At 39.8% G+C, this 22,858-nt stretch overlaps 1 protein-coding gene across 10 annotated transcripts in view; it reads left to right on the top strand.

The window, feature by feature from the left end:
* PDE4D (phosphodiesterase 4D) overlaps positions 1 to 22,858 on the top strand; it is a 1,449,034-nt gene that overhangs the window by 225,442 nt on the left and 1,200,734 nt on the right. The gene's annotated exons all lie outside the window — the stretch shown is intronic.

Here is a 22,858-nt window from a genome sequence, read left to right as displayed (position 1 = left end):
AAATTAAAATGGAATTCTAAAAAATGTTTAAGTCACCCACAAGAAGATAGGATATAGAAAACAGAGAAATGAAAACCAAAACAAACCAAACAGAAAACAAAAGATAAAATGACAGACTTAAGCCCTAGCATATTTTTGTTACATTATATGTAAATGATCCAAATGCATCAATTAAGAGATTGTCATTATGAAATAAAAAAATATTAGTTATATGCTGTCTATGAGAGAAACTCACTTCAAATATAGTGATATAGGTTTGTTGAAAATAATAGGGTATGGGACTTCCCTCGTGGTCCAGTGGTTAAGAATCCGCCTTCCAATGCAGGGGACACAGGTTCAATCCCTGGTTAGGGAACTAGGATCCCACATGCCATGGGGCAACTAAGCCCACCTGCCACAACTATAGAGCCCTCGTGCTGCTAACTATAGAGCCCATGCGCTCTGGAGCCCGCATGACACAGCTAGAGAGCCCGCGTGCCACAACTAGAGAGAAGCCCAAGTGCCACAACGAAGAGCTCACGTGCTGCAAGGAAAGATCCTGCATGTTGTAGTGAAGGTCCCATGTGCTACAACTCAGACCTGATGCAGCCAAAAAAAAGAGAAAAGGCTAAAAAATATAGATCAGGTAAACATTAATCAAAGAAAAGCAGAGTGATTATATTAATATCAGAGCAAAGAAAATTACCAGAGACAGAGAGGGTCTTTATGTATTAATAGTAAAAGGGTCACTTCATCAAGAAGACATTTGTTCCTAAATATGTATAAAGCAAATGACAGAGCTGAAAATATGGAAGCAAAACCTGATAAAACTGAAACAAGAAATAGATAAACCCACAATTATAGTTGAAAGTTCCAATACCTTTCTTGCACCAATTGATAGAACAACTAGTTAGGAAATCATCCAAGATATGGAAGAGCTCAACAACATCATCAACCAATAGGATCTTAATATTTAGAGAATATTCCACCCCCAAACAGTAAAATACAAATTTTTTCAAATGTCTACAGAACTTATATCAATATAGATCATATCTGAAGACATAATAAAAACTTCAACCAATTTAAAAATAATAGAAATTATACAGGTGTGCCTCTCTGACCAGAATGGAATTAAACTAGAAAAGAATAACAGAAGGACAACAGGAAAATCTCTAAACTCTTGGAAACCAAACAACACACCTTTGATCCATGGGTCAAAGAGGAAATCTCAAGGAAAATTTAAAAAAAATACATTGAACTGAATAAAAGTAAAAATGCAACATATTTATGGGACACAGCTAAAGCAGTTCTGAGAGGGAAATTTATAGCACTAAAATGTATGCATTAGAAAAGAGAAAATGTCTTAAATCATACTCTAAACTTCCACTTTAAGAACCTAGAGAAAGAAGGTAAAAAATAAACCTAAAGCAAACAGATGAACAGAAATAATTGGTTTTGCAGGCTGATTGGAGAAAAATGATTTATTCAGAATTGCTTCTATTAAAAAATATGATGGGGGCTTCCCTGGTGGCGCAGTGGTTGGGAGTCCGCCTGCCGATGCAGGGGACACGGGTTCGTGCCCTGGTCCGGGAGGATCCCACATGCCGCAGAGTGGCTGGGCCCGTGAGCCATGGCCGCTGAGCCTACGCGTCCGGAGCCTGTGCTCCGCAACGGGAGGAGGCCACAACAGTGAGAGGCCCGCGTAGAGCAAAAAAAAAAAAAAAATATGATGAAAAGAAACATATTCTGGCCTTCAAAATGCCATTTCCCAATTAAATAAGAATCATCAGAAAATGAAATTAATAAATTGATTGTTACGGTGATGATTAAGTTAATGATTACTTTTGGTGACCTTTTTTTTCAACAGTAACCAAATATCTTTGTGGAAGTGAGTCACTAAGGATGAAGCAGCATTTTTATTTCTCCTGTGATTAATCAAAATTCATTTTATATTAAAGAATATTTTAGTCATGAGTTTGAGCTAGTGTTGAGAGGATAGCTAAACTGTTCTCATGTTCATTTCCTTCTTTGTGTAATCAGGAGCAGAAAAATATCTTTACCAGTTGTTCTCAACATTGACTGTAAATTAGAATCATTTAGAGAGCTTTAAAATATACTGATACCTGGATCCCACCTAGGGAGATTCTGATTTAATTAGTCTATAGCAGAAGTTCTCAAAATATGGTCTCAGACCTGCAGCAGTAGCAGCAGCATTTGGGAACTTGATAGAAATGCAAATTCACAAACCCCACTCCTGATTTAGCAGTCTGTGTTTTAACAAGCCCTTCCAGTGATTCAGAGGTAATGTTTCTCAAACTGCATATACATCTCCTGGGGAATCTTATACGAATATAGATTTTGATTCATGGTCTGATATGGGGTCTGAGATTATTATTAACAAACTCCCATGGGAGCCTAATGATACTGGTAGTTGATCACAATTTGAATAACAAGGGACTATAGGACATCTGGATATTTGCATTTCTAAAAATTTCCCAAGTTGGATTGCAGCGAAGTTGAGAACAACCAGTCTAGATAACTCTACCTGAGACCTCCAATGACCCATGAAACTTAAATAATCCTTTCCTAGGTGTTTTTTTTTTTTTTGTACCCGAGTTTGTGGAGTCATTGAAGAGCACATACCTCTTATTCTCTTTAAAGTGATGGTCACTGACTTTAGTTTCTCCTCAGATGCCTAAGAAGCCCAGTTTGTGTTGGTTTTATCCCTTATTTTTTAGAATCAATGTTGAACACCCTGATTTCTATCTCCATCTTATACCACTATACCCCCACCATCAACATTTGCCTAACACACCATCTTTCAAGGTTCTCCTCTTCATTACCAGTTAAAAATTAGCAAATGGGATAAACTAATCATTCCAGTGTATTGTGAGAGGTTAAAACCTCTCCCCTCTAAGGTAACATGGGTCTTAAAACCATCTTATGAGACCAATGTCTTTAGAGCATCTCTTCTCATTTTACACATTCTAACTGGGCATGCTTACCTCGTATTCTGATGTTATCAAGATATACCCATGGACCTAGAGTCTGTCATATAGAGTGAAGTAAGTCAGAAAGAGAAAAACAAATACCATATGCTAACACATATATATGGAATCTAAAAAAAAAAAAGGTCATGAAGAACCTAGGGGCAAGACGGGAATAAAGACACAGACCTACGAGAATGGACTTGAGGATATGGGGAGGGGGAAGGGTAAGCTGGGACAAAGTGAGAGAGTGACATGGACACATATGCACTACCAAACGTAAAATAGATAGCTAGTGGGAAGCAGCCGCATAGCACAGGGAGATCAGCTCAGTGCTTTGTGACCACCTAGAGGGGTGGGATAGGGAGGATGGGAGGGAGGGAGACGCAAGAGGGAAGAGATATGGGAACATATGTATATGTATAACTGATTCACTTTGTTATAAAGCAGAAACTATCACACCATTGTAAAGTAATTATACTCCAATAAAGATGTTAAAAAAAAAAAAGATATACCCATGTGCTGATAACTTCAACTCTACATGGCCAGGTCAGATCTAGTGGACATGTTTCCTTAGATTTCTCAAAGTTGCCTCAAACTCAGCATGCCCAATATAGAACTCATCTTCTCCACTACATCTCCATCTCTCCCTGTATTCCCTAACTCAGTGATAAGTAACGAACTGGGGAGTCATCTTGGACCCTTTCCCCTTTTTTCCACTCCAAATAGAACTTATTGTCAGAGTCTGTGGATTCTACTATTCTTGAATCCATGTACTTTTTAACCATTATGACTGCCACTACTCTGGTCCAGGTCTTCATCATCTTTTAAATTGCAGTGTCCTATCTTATGTCTCTCCCTTGAGGCTGGCCTTATTTTATCCATTTTCCATATAGCATCCAGAGTGTTATTATTCTTGCCACTTCTCATCTTTAAAATGCTTCAGTGATTCTCCATTGTTCTCAGAATTAAGTCTAAACCCCTTAATATGACTTGAAAATCATTAATGATTTGGTGCTTTTCATGCTTTTTCTGCAGTTCTCTCTACCTTGAACTAGATGCATTTTTCCACATGCACCATCTCTATATGTTCCAAGCCTCTGAGTAGGTGATGCCCCTACTTAGAGTGTCTTTCCATTCTTCCAAGTGGCTCACCGTTACTCTCCTTTTTGCTAAGATAATACCTCTGAACAGATTCTTTCCTCAATCCCACCTCTCTCAAGGCTGAGAAACATACCCTTTTATTATCCTTGGTGTTACAATTGTCATGCTGAACTTCACTCCCCTCTTTACCAACAGTTCCTCAACAGTTCCTTAAAAGTAGGACTTGTGTCATTCACCCCTGTGTCCTTAGCATCAAACTCAATGTCTATTTTAGAGCCTCTGTGCAATAAATGTTAATAAACAAAATTCCCAGTAGTATGAAGAAAGGAGCTTGTCTTGGCAAATCAATGAGAGAGAGGTAGGTGGAACTGTTAGAAAGACACAAGTCACATTATAGGTGGCAGCTTTTCTGTTCATTACAGCTCTCAGCTTCTTATAGCAGGGTATCTGGAAAAAGTGTACCTAAGATAAGTGGAGAAGGAGTAGTCTCATTAGGCTGAATGACATATTTTGTCTTCCAAGATATCATAATAAAGTTTTTGTGGCCTCTCCCGTTGTGGAGCACAGGCTCCGGACGCGCAGGCTCAGCGGCCATGGCTCACCGGCCCAGCTGCTCCGCGGCATGTGGGATCTTCCCGGACTGGGGCACGAACCTGCATCCCCTGCATCGGCAGGCAGACTCTCAACTACTGCGCCACCAGGGAAGCCCCATAATAAAGTATTTTTTAAAAGACTTTACAACTAAATTGTTTATTTACTTGCAGCAGCTTTTTTTTTTTTTTTTTTCCTAGGCTCCATTTGCTTCCAGAACCAGATGGGGGATTCTGGTTTAACTGATGATAATTCCATATTCTGAGTTCTTACTATTTTTTTCTACTTCACTTTCTGGGTTGTATGTAGTAAATTGCCCAATATACTCCTCATCAGCAGTAGGTCAGAGAAGAATGAAACTCCTTCAGGTTATGGAGTTGGCACTCTTCTTTGGTGAAGGATGAACCCATGCCATTCTAAAAGATCTGCACATCTGTGGGGTCTCTTTTTACAGGGAGCTGCACTTCCAAACTTTGAAGGAGATGCCGTGTTTAAAAGATTGCAGTTCATTTCCTACATGCATATTTGACTAGGGAAATTTTGTAACATAAACCAAAGTTTAGGAAATAAACAGCAAATGAAGAAGCATATGGATTGGCCACAAACACTCTGGTTCAGCATCTCCAGGGCTTTACATCTGTGTTCCATCAGAATTCTGCATCCAAGAGGCCATGTGGGTTTCCCAACATCTCCTGATTCCTGTTTCATCAGGTCATCTGCTTTAGCAATCTGCAGAGCACAGTTTTGATGCTGATGCATGTCTAGGGTTGATGGTCCCTTTCTAGACCACGTTGCAGTGCAAATTAATGTCAGTTTGGGAACTAGATTTACTTATTCCTGCTTCTGTGCCTTTCCTTATGCACTTTCACCCAGGAATTGCCCTCGAATACATCTCTTCATTCTACATCTTCTCTGCTTATCTAAATCTTATTTTTCAGGGTTCAGTTCATTTTATTTTCCCCTGCAATTAGCGCATAGATCATGGTCTCTAGGTGCTTTGCCATACTGTGTGCCATTCTCTTAAATTATTTCATGTTCTTTTACTTTATACGTAAAAGTATGGCCTGGTGTAACTTATAACTCATTTTGAGGCCATTCAGGTGCCGTGCTTCATTTGAAATGACACTTCGAGCTGTTCGTATCACATTTCCCATGGTCTTATCTGAAAACCAGGTTAGCACAGGCAAGACTTGGGGCTATCAGAACATTCTCCTAGTATTTTCTCTGACTTTTAGAATTATTATATAGGGCTTTTTCTTTTGTGGGGATTAGGCCACTCTGGCTGTCATGTAACTAGTCAATTTTCCTGTCACCCAGTATGGGACAGTAAAAGAAAGAATTAGAAGGTGAAATTGGAGGATTAGAAGTTAGAAGAAACTGGTTAATTTCTTTGTCCCTTTAATTCCCAGTTATGAGAAAGGAATTGGGTCAATTACATTTTACGGAGCTTGATCTCAGTGTTCTGTAGCTTAATACCATCAGCACCTAGTACCAGTGCCCAGCACGTGAAAAAGTCTTTCAATAAATACTTGTGGTAGAGATTTATCACACTAGGGAGGGTGGCTATAAAAGATGAAAGTAACCTCATACTAAAATGGAAATAACATTAATAGCTTCCCTGCCAATTGGTCACTACATCTTTGATTGTCTTTGGTATTTCAGAATCGGTAAAAATGGTGTTTTCAAAGAATCTTATGAGAAATGCATGTATATTCTTGTTTGGCAAGCTAAAGTTTTGGGCAAGAATATAGTCCAGTAATAAAGAATGATGTAGAAATTTTTATATGGTAAATATTTAAGTAGAAGATGGCATTTTAAACCTAAGTCCAGAGTTACTATTTCAGACCTGACGTGGTGACCTGAAAGATAAGCAGAGACCCCATTGAGAAAATCTCTACTTGTCATTCCTAATGGCTTCACTATGTCGTGAGAAAGCCAGAAAAATCTTCACTGAATTAGACTCCTAGGTGACCTTCTCCTAGAAATAGAGCTCTGAGCCAGTGACATGTGGTGGCATTTTATATGCTAGTGACCTTAATTTCTGGATTCTCCCCCCTAGCAATTAGCTCATTTAACTGAAACATATTGATTAAAAGAATCTATAAAATGAAAAAGTAAAACAAAATAATAAAGTTGAAAAATATGTTATAATTTTTAAAATCTGGTTATATAGTCATGATTATGAAATATTATTCTGATCTGAATGAAGCAAACTGTTCAGCTTCTATGCTTTAAATGATGTTTCTTACTAATACCTAATTACTTGAATTTGAACATTCAAGAGCTAAGAGGTGATATACCAGTGAGTTCTCTTGGCTCGTACTTCCCAGTTTATACTGTATAAATTGGTGTCCTAAAGTATGTCACTTTTTAAAGTTTTTTTTTTCTTAAGATTAAAAAGAAGTCGCTCAATAATTATATCTTTCAAATTGCAGTGACCTTCTGGAGATATGACTACCATTTGCCTCTTTCCAAACTGGCTTCTCAGCCTAGCTTCCTTGTCTTTGTTAATGGTATATTTGATCTCCCAGTCATGAAGGCTAGAAACCTCAGCCTGAACTTGGACTCTCCTCTCTCTCTGTGAACCATCAACTCATGGTGATTTCCACTTGGCGTGTGTTCTACATCTGGACCTTGTGTCCTGTTTCACTATTCCCTCCTCAGTTCAGGTTCTCAAATAACAGCCTTCTACCTTATCATTAAGCCTTTATTCTCTCCCACTTCAACTCATCTCCTGTAATATCATAAGACAAATATCGATTTTGCTATTTTCTTGCTCAAAAACTCTTAGTAGCTCCCCATTTCCTCCAAAAGTATAATAAGCACAGTTTGACTGAGGAATGTCCACAGCAGCATTATCGATAATGGCAAAACATTAGACTCAACATAGATGTTCAACAATGGGCAAATTGTTAAACAAAATATAATTAAAAGCTTATGATGAAATATTATTCGACCTAAAGGTGCTGTTTTTGAGGAATTTTTTTGAAGAATTTTTAATGTATGAAAATGTGCAGTGGAGTAGAGTGTAACTTGAATATACCATCCTAAAAAATATTCCTGTGTATGTAGATGTCACCAGTGGTTATCTCTGGATGACCCAGTTATGGGGAATTTTTCTTTTTGGCTACATTTAAAAGTTTTTCTACAGTGAATGTGTATTTTTATACATGTTTTATTTTATTATTTTTTATTTTTTAAAATTTTATTTTATGTTGGAATGTAGTTGATTTACAATGTGTTAGTTTTAGGTGTCCAGCAAAGTGATTCAATTATGCATATACATATATTCGTTCTTTTTCAAATTCTTTTCCCATTTAGCTTATTACAGAATATTGAGTAGGGTTCCCTGTGCTATACAGTAGATCCTTGTTCATTATATATTTTATGTATAGTAGTGTGTATATATTAATCCCCAAATCCTAATTTATTCCCCCCTGCTCCTTTCCCCTTTGTTAACCGTAAGTTTGTTTTCTAAGTCTGTGAGTTTCACAATCAGAAATATTTGCTCCAACAATGGGAATCTGGAGGGGAACTTGTGACTTAGTTTAGTTGTTCTTAATGTATTTTTGGACTACAGGACTCTTTGAGGATCTGATAAATGATATGGAACTTTTCTCTGAAAATGAACATCTGCCCATAGACAAAAACTATGGTGTATAATTTTGGCAGAATTTTAGACCGCAGATTCAGAGCCTTGTAACAGAATGATGCTCTTATTTAAGAGATAATGAAGAACCCAGGAGATTTGCCTCCTCTCTCATAGGGGATTGGAGGAAAAGTCAGGACTAGATCTTGGGTTTCTAACTTCTGCCCTGAGACTTGGGATCACATGCAAACGTCCCTCCAGTTCTGTGATACTGTGGATGCTCTGTAAGTTGTTAAGCCTGTGAGGAACCAGACCACACCTGAAGAGGTTACCCTTTACCTCCGTGGAGGGGCCCCATCCGTGGTTGCAACTGCTGTTGTTCATGGGAGTGTTTTCCCTACTCCTCCTCCCTATGAAGACAAGGTTTCCTTCGAGAGATGCAGAGGAACAGCTTCTAAGTCATTGATAACTCCTAGATGTAAGCAAGTATAATGTATGTCTGAGAGCACTGCATTTGATATCTCTTACTTTCTTAAACATTCCCCCCATACTTTATTATTTTATCGTGTGCAGGGGTGATAGGGACTTTTGCTCTGAGAATGATCTCTTCTGTTACGTGGCAGTTTCCTTTATATAATCTTGGTCATGATGATGCTGGCAGGGCAGGACGGAGGACTTTGTGCTTGGATCACTCATTGGGCTTGACGCCACAGGAGTTCCCTGCCTGGTGCCGGAATGGCCTGCACGGTGCAGGGCTAGAAAAACCTCCCTTTCCCTGGCGGTGGGTGATTCTGTCTTCTCACAGCCTTATGTTAGGCAGTAAGTGAGGAAAAAACACCACCACCAAGAGCAACACACACACTAGAGCCAGCCTTTCAGTGGGGAATGAAGGAGAGGTGCCCTTACTTTTCAGAAAGCCCTGCAAGGCCCTCATCAATCTTGCCACAGACCGCAGATTTTACAGATAAAGGAAGAGTGTTTTCTTTGGTGCAATAAAGCTGCAAACACAGATCTTCAAACAGCTGTCTGATAAATTTTTTCAAGTTGTTAAGCCCTCCACAATCTAATCTCTGCAAAGGGCTTTGAGTCAAAATGGAGGGAATCCGTGCATTGAACAGAGGACTTGTGTAGAAGGTAAGGAAAGGAGTATTTTTGAGTACTTCCAAGTACTGGGCGAGATTCATTCATGGATATCATAACGTCATTCACAGATGTTATAATGTTGACTGCCTAGGAAAAGCTGCAGGGTGGCTGGTGTTATCCTTATTTTTATGGGTGAGGAAACTGAGGCCACAGGGTTACTGTTTTGCCCACAGACACACAGCATGAGACTAAGCTGGGTGTGTCTGCTTCTAACTCAAGCTCTTTCTCCGGTATAATAAATAGCTCCTGTGGTGGCATATTGTTTTGGAGTGTTCTAATTCTTTTATGTGCATGTATACTTTATATATTTTAATTTATGCACTATAATCCCATTAATAAAAATTGGAAAATACAGAAAGATATAAACACACATAAGTGCACACATGAAATAGTTCTGTCCTAACCCCAAGCACATAGAACCTGATATATAGCAACTGGCCCCGATAAAGGTTTCCTCTCTTCTCTTTGCCTCTTTGTTAATATAGTGTTGTATTTTTTTCAAGTCCTTTCCCCTCAAGCATATTTCTAACATAATTAGAATCAAAATATATGTTCAGTTTTAACTTAATTTTTTCCGTACTGCTTCATTCTATCACCTAATTTAGTGCTCTTTTTAAGGTTGTCATTTTAATAACACCTGTGTGGTGAAAGGAGACACAAAAAGAGTAAAGCAGTCCCTGGGTGGTCTGGGCAGAAACCACAGGTGGTCATAGTGACAGCTGTATGCTTTGGTCTGATTGAAAGGAAACTGGTTGGGACGTTATCATTTGGTCTGTATCACAGGAGAACAAAGGTATGGTTTTTGGCTTAGCGTGGAATACAGGAGACAGTGTATCTGCTGACTTTCTACTTCCACTTCCTCCATAGCTCTAAGGAGGCAGTCAGATGGGTGTGACTTTCAGATGTCTTCCTTCTATCTGCTTACTAATGAACTATTTCTGTTTATTGAGTTAAGTTGTATATCCAGCTAGAATTGGGCCCGGGTCAGAAAGTGAGGACTGATGCTCACGGGATGTACACCCATGTGTGGACAGTGTCAGAGTTCCAGAAGCAGACGTCTGGAGGTTGCTCAGTCTCCTGCCCCTCCCACATTATCCACGAGCATCCTTCCATGCCTGTGCCGCCCAGGGGTGAGTCTGCACCAGTGCGGGGATGCTGACGACAATGTCGGGTGCAGAGGAAGGAAAGGGAGCAAGTTAGAAAGACACCAGTTGGCATTTTTCCATTTGGAAGCTGACCTTTTTCTTCTACAAAACGTTTATATAGACTCTTGACCTGAGGGATTTCCTTCTTTATGAAGTCCCATGAAAATGTACTCTGATTCTACTTTCTATGTCTCTCAAGGGTCTGCTTTCACAGGCTTTCCAATAGCCTGCTGTGGGGAAACAAACTACACTCTTTGCAGGAGATTTAACATCTCTATAAACACTTTCTCTCTTGTTCCCTTACACTCACTGTTATGAAGATTGTGTTTAGGGCAGGAACCTATCCTCCCGTTTGAGTGACCACAGTGGGCTCAGTCTTGTACACATCTGCCTGTTCTTCCTGTTGCATCTGGCTTCCTGCTTCCTGCTTTCTGTTGCTTCTCAGCAAGTCCTGTTTAGCAAAGCATACTTCTTCCTCTGTCTGCGTACGGCTGCTTCTACCAAGCTGTCTGCTTTCTCGAGAGGAGAGGGACCGATGATCTCTGCACCTCTGTAACTTCAGTTCTATTCCTGCGAACTTATGTTCTCTCACATAAGTGGGGCTTTCTGTCTTTATTAACTTGTATTAAATACAATTGTCACAGAGGCTGCTTCGGAGAGCTCCTTGCACACATCTTACCCGCCCAGCCCTCAGCTTGGGAAGGCAATGTGGTATCCCAGAAAGGATGCAGCCTATTTTTGTTTTTTGAGGAGCAGGCTATTAGTGCTGGACCTGAGACACAGATGGGTGACCCCCAGGACCCTTTGTATACCCACGCTATTTGCCATGTACAGAGACGGAGGAATGGAAGAGAAAACAGAGTTTTTCTGACTCTAGGTTCCCACCAACTAAGGCTTTCTGATTGAATTGTAAGTGATCTCAGGGTTGGCCTTTGGACTGTTTTATGTGCTCTCATTGGTTCAAAAGGTTCATAAGATTCAAGATCATGTGCGGCCTTGACCTCCAGTAAAAGTGCAAGGGCCTCACATGGCCCAACTGCAGGTTCCCCTCCCCACTGTGCTTCCCAGCCAAACAATGCTCCTAATCACATGGACCAAACGCAGGGCTCACTTCACCTTGAGTGGTGGCCTTTAGTTCCCTGCCAGCCCAGGGAATTATTCAAACAAGTCAGTCATACCCCCCACCCCCCGTGGCAACTAGGGGTCACCTCATCCTCTTGTTACTATAAAACCCACTTCCTATGGCCTTCGCTTGTTCACTCTGTTCCTGAGTGACCCCGTGTGTCCCTGAGTGGCATGCAGTGTCTTCCCCTGGGCTGTGAGACTTGAGCTTGAGGGGAATCTGAGTATCTTTTAGATCATTGGGTCTTATCGTTTAAGGCTTGACATTTTGTGTCTTCCCACTTCTAAAATTTTTCCTTACCCACGCCTCCAATCTAAGTCTCACTATTTAAGCAATTAAACTCATACCTGACCTTCTCTGGGGAGCCATTCCTGCATTTATCTCTGTGTGTCCTTTTCAGAGCTCCCTAACATTTTTTAGTTTTATTATTTTTCGCATGTAGTATTACATGACGTGTTCATTTTTGCTTTTTGTTTTTTTTCATTTTTGCTTTTTGAAGCCAAGGACTTTGAGGCATTTTCTTTTCTCTCCAGAGTGCCCTGTCCAGTGCTGTGTTCATAATAGGCTTTGTCAACAACTGCTGCTTGATTGTTTGATAGTAGGAAGCAAGTGGGTATGCCTCCACGAGGATGAGTGTCATTTATTAGGAGATCAGACAACAAAACTGGTGTCAGTTTGTCTGAGTTACACTGAATGGATTCACAAGGCATCCTGAGCTCTGTGGGTTAAAGCAGAGGAGACACCATGATGAATTTTACGACAAGAGCAAGTTGACCAGGCAGTTGCCCAGATGTTGCTAGACTCTGCTTTAACTGTTTTGCAGGGCTCATGTTAACTGTGTCTCCTACCTGGAGACGGTGACTCTAGAGAGATATGACATTCTTGTCATTTGTTCTTTGCCTGGATTTACAATTTGCTCTCTGCAGCATCACTTCTCCCACCTATGAGAACAGCCGGGCCCAGTTGGAGCAATGGATTCAAATTTATACAGGGCATTGGATTCAAATTTATACAGGGCATGTGGTCACTGTCACCTCACGTGACAAGAAGCAAAGGAAAAGAGGAGCGGAAAGAATGAGCCAAGTCATTATCTTAGAGTGTCTTGATTTCCAGTAAGACAGTAGAATTTAAGGGAATTTCCCTGCCGGTTACCCTAAGACATCCGCTGTAGCATCCTTAGCGGGACTCTTTGTCAGATGATTGGTCCTGAACCTCATTAACAGAGGCTTTGTTGCTTCACAGGAGGTGGGTTTAGCGCAGGTGGGCATTAGCACAGAGGTTTGTTTGATCAAACCCACCTCAGCAACTGATACTAATTGGCTCAGAAAGTCTCAGGAGAAGTTGTCAATTGCAAAGACGGAGTTTTTGTTTATAATTTGTAGTGATTTCTCCTCTACTGCTTTTCCTCCATCCCATCCAAACTGCCTCTCCTTCTTGCACAAATAACAATGGTCATCCCGAAGTACAAGAAATTAGGGAGTCGAGGCACATCTTACTTGATTCCAGCTGCCTTTTTGCTCCACTTTCCATTCTCCCCAGGTTTATCTTTCAGAAGGAGATGTGACCTTCTCCTCTCCCCCACCCTTTCCCCTCATCACTACTGTTAGTGTGAACCGACGCCCTAGCATGTGGCAGGAATTTTTGCCAAGGTTTAGCTGACAAAACTAGAAAGTATTGTTGAAAAATACATACACAGTGTCAGTGTATTTTAGAAGGTTCCTATAATGGGACCTTCATTCTATTCTGCTGAATACTGGAGATGGTCTTAGTGTCTCATTGTATACTTTTGTTAAATCATTCTATTTTAAGATTAAATCACAGGGTAAGGAAACCCTCCTCTGTCGACAGGATATTAGATGTGAAAAAAGAGAAGCTTTCCATGGTTCACGGACTCTTCTGTTAAGAAGATAATGATCATAATAGCTACCATTTAATAGGCGCTTAGACATGAGGAACTACCATGATCCCAACTTTACAGGAAGAAATTGAGGGGCAGAGGTTCAGGTCCCAAAGCATGCGTCAGTGTCAGATTTGAACTTGGGTTTCCCCAGCTCCAAAGCCCACACTATTAACCACTATGCTGTGCTGCTCTTTTGCTGTATTTTTGTCCAGTCTTTAGCCCCACTTACAAAGCATTTAAATCGGTTATCAGACTGAAGAACACTGTTCTTCCCAGTGTTTGAGGAACCAGCTCAGGCATAGTTGGCTGTCCATTCTACAATTGTGTTATATCATGTAGTGTGTTTAGGGCCATAGTGCAATCAATATTATTGCTAAATCCAGGTGATAATGAGCTTTCTGGGTAATGATGGCAGATCCAATGGACCTTAGCATGTTTATCTTTCCCCTCTCTGTCTTAACACTGAGATGGAATGTTGATAAGGAGACTAGAGACACTGGGGATAAGTTCTCTGTGCCTGAACTACACAGACTGCACTGAAGTTCTGTCAGTCACCTAGTTATAGGACATGATTAGCGCCAAGAGGACACAGGGGAACTTCAGTTCTTCTGGTGAATATGATGTAGGATGCAGGGTTGGGGGAATTCAAAAGAGTAACAAACTGCAGAAACACTGTTTAAATCTGTTTCATGTACGCTTGGAGCCCAGGAAATTGTCAATTCCTTTCTTCTTATTATGCACTCAGGAGGTTTTTCTTTTAGATAGGGTTTATAGGGCTATACTATAATCTTGACCAATGCAAATTGATTTTTAAAAAAATCATTAAAATCTTTAAACTTCAGACGTTATCTTTAGGTTGTAAGTGCTAAACTCAGTCTACCTCCTTGTTTCATGATAAGCAAAATTCATCTAGAGACCATCAGTGCTAATTAATTTGGATACACCATAATCATACATATTCTTTTTTTAAATGGAGGGATTTTAGTGTTGCAGTTGTTTATATTTTGTTTTAATTTAAAGTTAAATTGAATAGAAAGGTAGTTAATTTAGTTACATGTTGAAACTCCTCTAAAGCCGCCTCAGAATTATTTGTTTTTAGCAGTGGATTCTAAAAACAGATGTAGGAGAGGATGTGTGGGAGAAAGGGAATTGGTTCAAACCTTCATGGTTTCTGATTTGGAGTAGAAAAATTGGTTCTGAAAAGTCTAAGTTTGGAACATTCATTAGAGCAACTCTTCTCCAATGTAGCTGGGTCAGTGAATTACCCCCAACATTCGGGTTGTTTCTATTTGATCAAGAAATGGGATACAAAAATGAACAGATAATCCAAATCGTATTTTAGCCATACTTTTTACCTTTTTCTATTCTATCTTATGTTCAAAGAAGTAAATCTATCTAGGAAGGAATTCAATCTAATAATGTGTTTCCAGTCTTCTTTCACTTTCGTGTTTCCCCATAGGGTAGACAGAGATGCCAGTAAACAAGAAAATGATCAAAAGGTGAGGCCGAGAAGTCGAATGTGAGGCAAGTCTCTGGATAGCACACAGACAGCATAGCCAGCCTCTGACTCACAGGCTGCCTTGAAAGGTTGACAATGACTCTGCAGTTTTATCAAGTCCATCTATTTTCTTGAGGCAGGACTGTTTTTATACCTTTCCCAGTAGATGATAATCTATCTTATTTTTTTAATGAAACTTCCAGTGTAGAGGACACCAGCTCCCTTAGGAACTCATTGTGCAGTTAGATGGTTTTCAGCGAAGGATCCTGTTATTGTTGATTTTTGTTCTTCATCTCCTCTGCTGGGATGACCAACTTTATAGAAACAGAGCTGCATCCACGTACCATCATTGTCTGTAGTTCCAGAACAGATTGACAGAGGACAACAGATTGACCTACCCTAGAGAACAACTACTCCAATCCCTTCACTGTGACTAGTTTAAGTCTTCTCTCCTCTAGATTGAGAATACAGGCTTTTCTAGTTTAAATTCAGGTTGTAGTGTTATGTTCACTTAGATCTTCACATTTTTTGCCAACTCTATGCATTGCTAGAATTTCCCTGCTCTGTGCTAAAATCGTGCTGGTTCTGTTAATCAATATCCAAAATATGTTATTTTTAAAACATGTGACATTGGTGTATATGATCTATAGGACCGTAGGATTAGCACTGGAATGACTTGGCGTCCTGGGATCCAACTCTGTTTCTGCCATAGCTACTTTGGGTGTGTGATTTACTAAGTGTCTCTGAGCCTCAACTTATCATCATTTAAGGTGTGGGCAGATTAGAGCAGCTTTTCCCTGTGGGTTTTCCATGAGATGTTAACAGACACAAGATGAAAAATGGTTCCATTTATAAAACAGGCGGTGGTGATGGTGGTGGTGGTAGGATGCGCAAGATGAAATTAATCGAAACAGATTTCTTTACTGAAAGGTTTGAGCCTTAAAAAAAAAAAAAAGTACATCGTAAATCCTCAGATCTTCAAGAGAAGTTTCCCAAAGTTATCCAGCTATGGTTCCTTTTTTTCCCTTTAATCTGACCTTAATGCCACCCACTCTTGACCAGGCCTGTGGCATGTCTGGCCATTTCTTTTTCTTATTGAACTGTGTGAATGCTTCATTCCATAAGAAAGCGTGCTGGTTACTGCAGGTGTAAGCACACACTACTGCTAGCTGATGCCTAGGCAAGGGTACGAAGCAGCGTGTTGCTGCCATCAGCGTGGGCAGCCAGAGCAGGCTGTTTTGTGGGCTGTTTTGTAATACAGTTACTAAATGGTCCCCTCTTTCTGTTAGTTCAGCATTACAAAAGCCAGGCCTGGCTAGTGATGTGTATGTGACAGGCTTCATTTCCCCCTTTGTCTCAGCTATTATTGGAAAGGTCCAGAAATTGCCGGTCAATTCTGCTGCCCTTGGAGGTCTGAAGTGTTGCAACTACTCAATAGGGTTTGCTCTTCATGTGAACAAATTGCCCACAGCTTGTGTGACTCCTTGAGAATAATGAGAATCAACCTCATTTTAGGAGAGGGGACAGATTGTGTCTGTATTTGGCAACCCACATCCCTCTGCTGCTGGGATTGCTTAAGATACTCCATGGAGATTGAGGGAGAAATGTCCATTTTGTCTGAGGAGCTGCTGCGTTCTGTCAGCATCTGCTGGAAGTAATGCTTTCTCTAACGTAGCTTCACTCCCCAAACCACTGGATGTGACGGAAGTTAATGTAAGTTTCCTGCAGTCTATTTCAGTCCCTTGTCATTTTATCAGGGAGCTAAATGCTAAATGCCTTCAGACACATCATAAGCTAAGGATGCCATTTAAAACAAGACAGAAACTTTAAAAGCTGTATGAAGCATGCAGGTTGTCATTTTAAGATAAATACTAATGTTTTGTCTTGCCCGAAAAACTCAGAATTAGTTTGGGAATTGCTAGGGCCACAAAAATTGTCCTATAGCAAAGAAAGCAGAAGGTCCTTAAAAGTAAAGGTTTTGTGCAGAACCGCAAAGAATAGGTGGAAATGATTTGAGAATAGTCTTTCCTGAATACTATTTTTATCATTTTTTTTTCCCTCTGAAGATTGTATAATGCCGCATAGTTGCATGTAGGATTAAATCCAGATTCTCCTTGGCCATCTTTTCTGTGTGAATTTTAGACTCTATAGTATTGTTAAGCAATTTAAAACTCAACTTTCCTGTTTCCACCCCAATGTGTGTTTTCCCCAAGAAGAAAGCCCACTCCTTTCCCTGTCAATGTGGGCGCTACTTCTTCAGAGATCTGCCTCCTCGTCTTCTTTCCATTCTGTCTTGTCCACACTGTGTCAGCTCACATGTTCAAAATGTGTCGCTTTATCAGTCCTCTTGGTTATGGGTGTGTATTATTATTTCCTTGAGGGGAGAGCCAGTTATATTTCTTTTATACTTCCCAATGTGTTGACTAGAAAGTTTTTCATGTAATATGTATCCAGCAAATGTAGTTATCTGACTAGCTTTTATTCTAAAACATTCATGAGATTCAAATTGTGAGCACATTTCTGGATGGTTGGGGGACACGTGTTTAGGGTTACTGATTTCATATTTTAAATAAAACCATAATTTAAGCATTTGTGAAATAAAGTAGATTCTGATTTTTGTCTGTCCCTTAATCTTTAAATAAGTGGTTTTAGAAACCTTTAAAAAAAAAAGTTTTCAAATCTCTGATGAGGCCATGTTAAAGATATTTAAACTATAAAAGTAATGGGCCAGCTGATGCTGAAGTTTGAGATAACATCCTTGATTGTGTTGATTATGTGATTTTGGAACTCTACACGTAGAGTTGATTCTAGCAGCAGTTTAGAATAGAGAGTATTCCTTTGGCTAATTGGAGTGACAATCTGGTGGCATTAATTTTCTGGAGGTTCCATAAGGTAGGCTTGGTAAAGATGCATGGAAGAACTGCTCTGATGTTTAATCACTAAAATTAAATTCTGAGATTCCAAATGTAATACTGAAATCATGAGCTTTTCCTTTGACATACATGGGTCTAGACAGATGATGAGTTTGTTAAACATCAGGATTATAATTCAAAATGACACCATCAATTTAGAGAAATGTAAAAAGTTGTACAGAAGCAATGTCTGAGGATTCATTTGCTGAGGTTAGGTTGGAAAATACATTGTCTAATACAGGCTACTTTTTGGACCCAGGAGTAAATCATGGCCAAAAGCAAGCCTATTCTTGAGAACTTGATGACAGCGTTGATAAAGAGAAATTAATTGTGAATTTAAATTACTTAATACTTATAACAACCTCCTGTGTTATAATTATGTTCATTTATAAATGAGGAAATTGAGGCTCATAGAAAAGTGAGTTGCCCAAGTCATACAGTTAGTAAGCAACAGAGTTAGGATTGGAGCCAACTTCTCATTGACTCCTAAGATACTGGAATGAGGTACTGGAATGTTTTTCGGGAAATAGAAAATTAGTCATGGATAGTTATCATGAGATATAAAAGAGAGATTCCTTGTGGATGCCGAGTTGTTCCAATTGGTTACTGTTGGTAAAGGTGAAATATGTGTTCTTTCTAATCTCAGCTGATGTGGTTGACATGGTCTGATATGAAGAGTGATCGCTAAACTTGCAGAAAGGAATATGACATTGTTCTGAGGAAACAAAGTTAAAATCAGGTAGCAGTCCTCTCCTTTTAGGAAGTGTTGGGACCATGCTATTACTTTGCAGTAGATTTTCTATGAGTGAGACAATGCCCATTAATCAACACTCTCATTGTATATTAATAGCTATACTAATTGAGCATTTGCTATATGCCAGCTACTACATTAAATGCTTAATGTATGTTTTTTCATTTAATCTCTTCAGTGGCCCTACGATGTAGATACCATTAATATTCCCATTTCACAGACCAGGAGCCTGAGGCACAAAAGATTAAATGACTTTTCTGAGACCTCACGTCTCATTACTGACTGAATCAGATTATGTCTAAACATCATGATGACATAGTCTATGTTATTAACTACCTCCTGCTTCTTGCACTGTAAGCACTCTACTAAATTTCACAGATGATTTTGCACTGGGCTTACCTAGATGATTTTGAAGCCCCGATCAAGTTATAGCTGCAAGATTATATTAAAGGACACCAGAGAAACTCCGTGTATTGTTACTAATGACTACTGTTTTTGGTTTAGTTGGAAGGACAGGTAAATTCTGGCAGCAGAGATGCTCTGGGAATCACTTCCTTTATCTGTAAAATGGAATCAAGGGATTTCCCTGGTGGTCCAGTGGTAAAGAATCTGCCTTCCAATGCAGGGGACTCAGGTTCAGTCCCTGGTGGTGGAACTAAGATCCCACATGCTGCGGGGCAACTAAGCCCACGCGCCGCAACTACTGAGCTCGCGTGCCTCAACTAGAGAGCCTGTGTGTCACAAACTACAAGCCCACGCGCTCTGGAGCCCACACACCACAACTACAGAGCCCACGCACGCTGGAGCCCGCACATCACAACTAGAGAAGCGAAAACCCGCAGACCACAAATAGAGAGAAGCCTGTGCCACAGCGAAAGATCCTGCATGCCTCAACGAAGACCCTGCGTGCCGCAAGTAATACCCGATGCAGTCAAAAAAAGAAAAAAAAGAAATGGAATCAATAATGCTTCACCTGCCTAAAGACAGGAGCTGGACACGAAAACATCTTTGACTGAGTATCCACAGAGTATACATATGTGTGAGTCAGTACGACCCAGGCCTCTTAATGGTATAATGAAGGCATAATGGGAAGAAATCTTTTCTTGCCTCTTAGTGTAATATTGACATTTCTGGTTGAACCCTTGACTCTGGTTATCAAGGGATCTTAGACCAAGAACAAAGGGATCAAATTTTGTCTCCCACATAGCAATGCTCTCCTTTGAGAAATATCAGCCTTTACTTTGACAAGAGTATGTTACTTTTTGCTTATCAACCCTGGCTAAAATACAATTTTAGAGGAGTGTAGAAAGAAGAGCTGTATCTAAGATATACTCTTCCAAGAATTGAGGTTGATTGATGTTTCTTTTCAGAAGCATGAAATACTCTGAAGGTGTAACATGTTGATGGCTTTGTTGAATTAGCGGTTTATCACACCACATAGTTCTGTGAGTAATTTATCATTGAGTCACGTTCCTTTTTACTCTGTCCCATTATTACAGGTTAATCAGGGACATGTAGCTTCTGAAATATTGACAGACATGTTTTGAATTATTATTTTGGAAACCATGAAGACATTCGGTTCCTTTTGCTTTAATACCCCTGACTTCAGTACTAACTGCAGGCATGTTAGATGTGAGCCTCTGTAAAGAAAAGTGAATAATATTAATTAAGACAGTGTGACTTTTCTCCTCACAATAAATTCTTTTGATGGAATGGTAATAACAATGTTTTCAGTAAAACACTACCTGAGATTTTTCTTACTTTCTCATAGGATAGCTCTTTACTGTAAAATTAAGATGGCCTCTCAACTCTGAAGCACCTTCAATTTATCAAAAAGGGCCAACCTAATGTTCCAAAGCAGATTCAATCCTTTTAATGCATTCCCATTTTAGGGCCAAGAGAAGTGCCTTGTTCTGCAGGAAAACATTTCTTGGCTAACTATTATTTTAAATGCTTGCAGGAGACCACAGAGTAAGAGAGAAGAGACAACAACAACCCCTAGCATGCCTGGGGGATCATTTGTTCCTTCATATTTGTGGAACCCTGTGTCAAGAGAGGAAACATCTAAAAATAAAATGCATTTACTCAGAATCTCTGGGGCAAGGTGCAAAAAGTCTGTTCTATAGGAGCCCAGATTAAAAATTACATTGTTGAAACTTGCAGAGCAAATGTTATGAGCAGAACCATGGGTGCTTTCTGGTTAAATTTGTGCCATCTGATTAGTTCCAATAAATTGGCTTCCAGTACTAATGCTTTTGGCCTTTTAGTTGCTGGTGACCCATTTGCTGGTGAGTTGTTTCTTCATAGTCCAGTAATTATTGGCTTTTCAAAGCAGTGACTTAATCCACCAGTGTGTACAGTCACCAAAATTCTATCTAGTCTATTCATCACTCTAGTCAAGTTCCAAGTGGTAGGAGTCAAAATCTTACTCTAGTTCACATATATATTTTTATAGCTTTTCTCCTAAAATGTGGCATGGAATGGAAAATAGAGCCCAGGAGTGGTATAAATACCATTTAAAATTTATTGATGGAGAGGATCCATGAGGAGGAAAAGGGGCCAGCCAGAGGAATTAGGTACACTACTGGGTGTACTACTTTTCTTCCAGTTGGTGCTTGCTCTCTTAGATACTGCTCCAATTTTCCACTCTTTCCATAGGAGTCAAATCTTAAAACTGAAAAATTGAAAGTTGTAGCATCCTGAATTTTTACGTCTCATTATCAGTCCAGACCCCTGCCATTACCACCCCCATACTTTCACAGGTCTTTCAACTGTCTCCAAAACCCAGTGACTAGTTTACCATACATTTCCAAGGCTCTCCTTCTTTTAGTAGAACTTCAGCTATTTTGAAACCTCATTAGAAAGAATCTAAGTCAACAAGCTGGAATGGGTCTGTAGCTGACGGTTGACCAAAAAAAAAAAAGTATTGAAAAGGTAAGCTGTGTATTTGAGAGTATCGATTTTGCAAATTGGAGTGGGATTTTTTTTTTTTAATTTATTTTTGGCTGCGTTGGGTCTTGATGGCTGCACGCAGGCTTTCTCTAGTTGCGACGAGCAGGGGCTACTCCTTATTGCGGTGTGCGGGCTTCTCACTGCGGTGGCTTATCTTGTTGCGGAGCACAGGCTCTAGGCGCGTGGGCTTCAGTAGTTGTGGCTCGCAAGCTCAGTAGTTGTGGCTCGTGGGCTCCAGAGCACAGGCTCAGTAGTTGTGGAGCACGGGATTAGTTGCTCCACGGCATGTGGGATCTTCCTGGACCAGGGCTTGAACCCGTGTCCCCTGCATGGGCAGGCGGATTCTCAACCACTGTGCCACCAGGGAAGCCCTGGAGTGGGATTTTTTAAAAAAAGAAGTTATTTATATGTGAGAAATGTATCTTTCTTTGTTTAAAAGTTATGTTCACGCCATATTCTTCATCCCCCCCCCCAAAATTTTTAGTTTTGGTATTCATCTAATCTCAAAATTTGAAAATAATCAAAGTTACTAGATTGAGGAGGCCCAGGAATACAGGGTCACTTCTGTATAAATCTTTGCTTCTTTGAGCCAAGCCAGACTGAGACTATTGCCTGCTTGGTGACACTCCTAGCCTGCCTCTAGAGATGCTTATCCTTACTGCTCAGGGACTGGGGCCCTGACACAGGTCCATTAGAAGAGCATGCTTTTATGTGCGATGAACTTTCAAACTAAAATTTTTTTCCTCAGTATTGTTGTTATATTATTTGTGCAGTATTAGGAAAAGTGAACAATAATTTATAAGGGAAAAATATCCATGCTTTGAAAAACTCTTAAAATGGACTCCAATTTTCAGCAGAATCAGTGTGTCTGATGATCAAATCACTGCCTACAGAAAAGGAAGGTTAGTGGGGTCAGAGAGTATATGTAGAAGCACTGTAAGAAACCTTGAAATTTTAGCAGAAGAGGATTTTCAGTAACAAAATTCAAGGAAAGGTCTTTCAGTGGACTTTTTAATACTTATTTCAAATTTCTTTTACATTATCTGGCATCTCAAGTGCTTTTGGTAGCAGATTGAATTCAGGCTGTAATTTTCATCCTTGGTAGTCTTAAGTAACATCACTTCAGATCTAGCTTAATTTTGTTCAAACATTAAGATGTGTAGTTTCTACCTTATTTACAAGTA

Source organism: Pseudorca crassidens, chromosome 3, assembly GCF_039906515.1.
Source record: "Pseudorca crassidens isolate mPseCra1 chromosome 3, mPseCra1.hap1, whole genome shotgun sequence".
NCBI lineage: Eukaryota > Metazoa > Chordata > Mammalia > Artiodactyla > Delphinidae > Pseudorca > Pseudorca crassidens.
The sequence above is the reverse complement of the archived record's forward strand: the minus strand, read 5'-3'. Positions and strand labels throughout refer to the sequence as shown.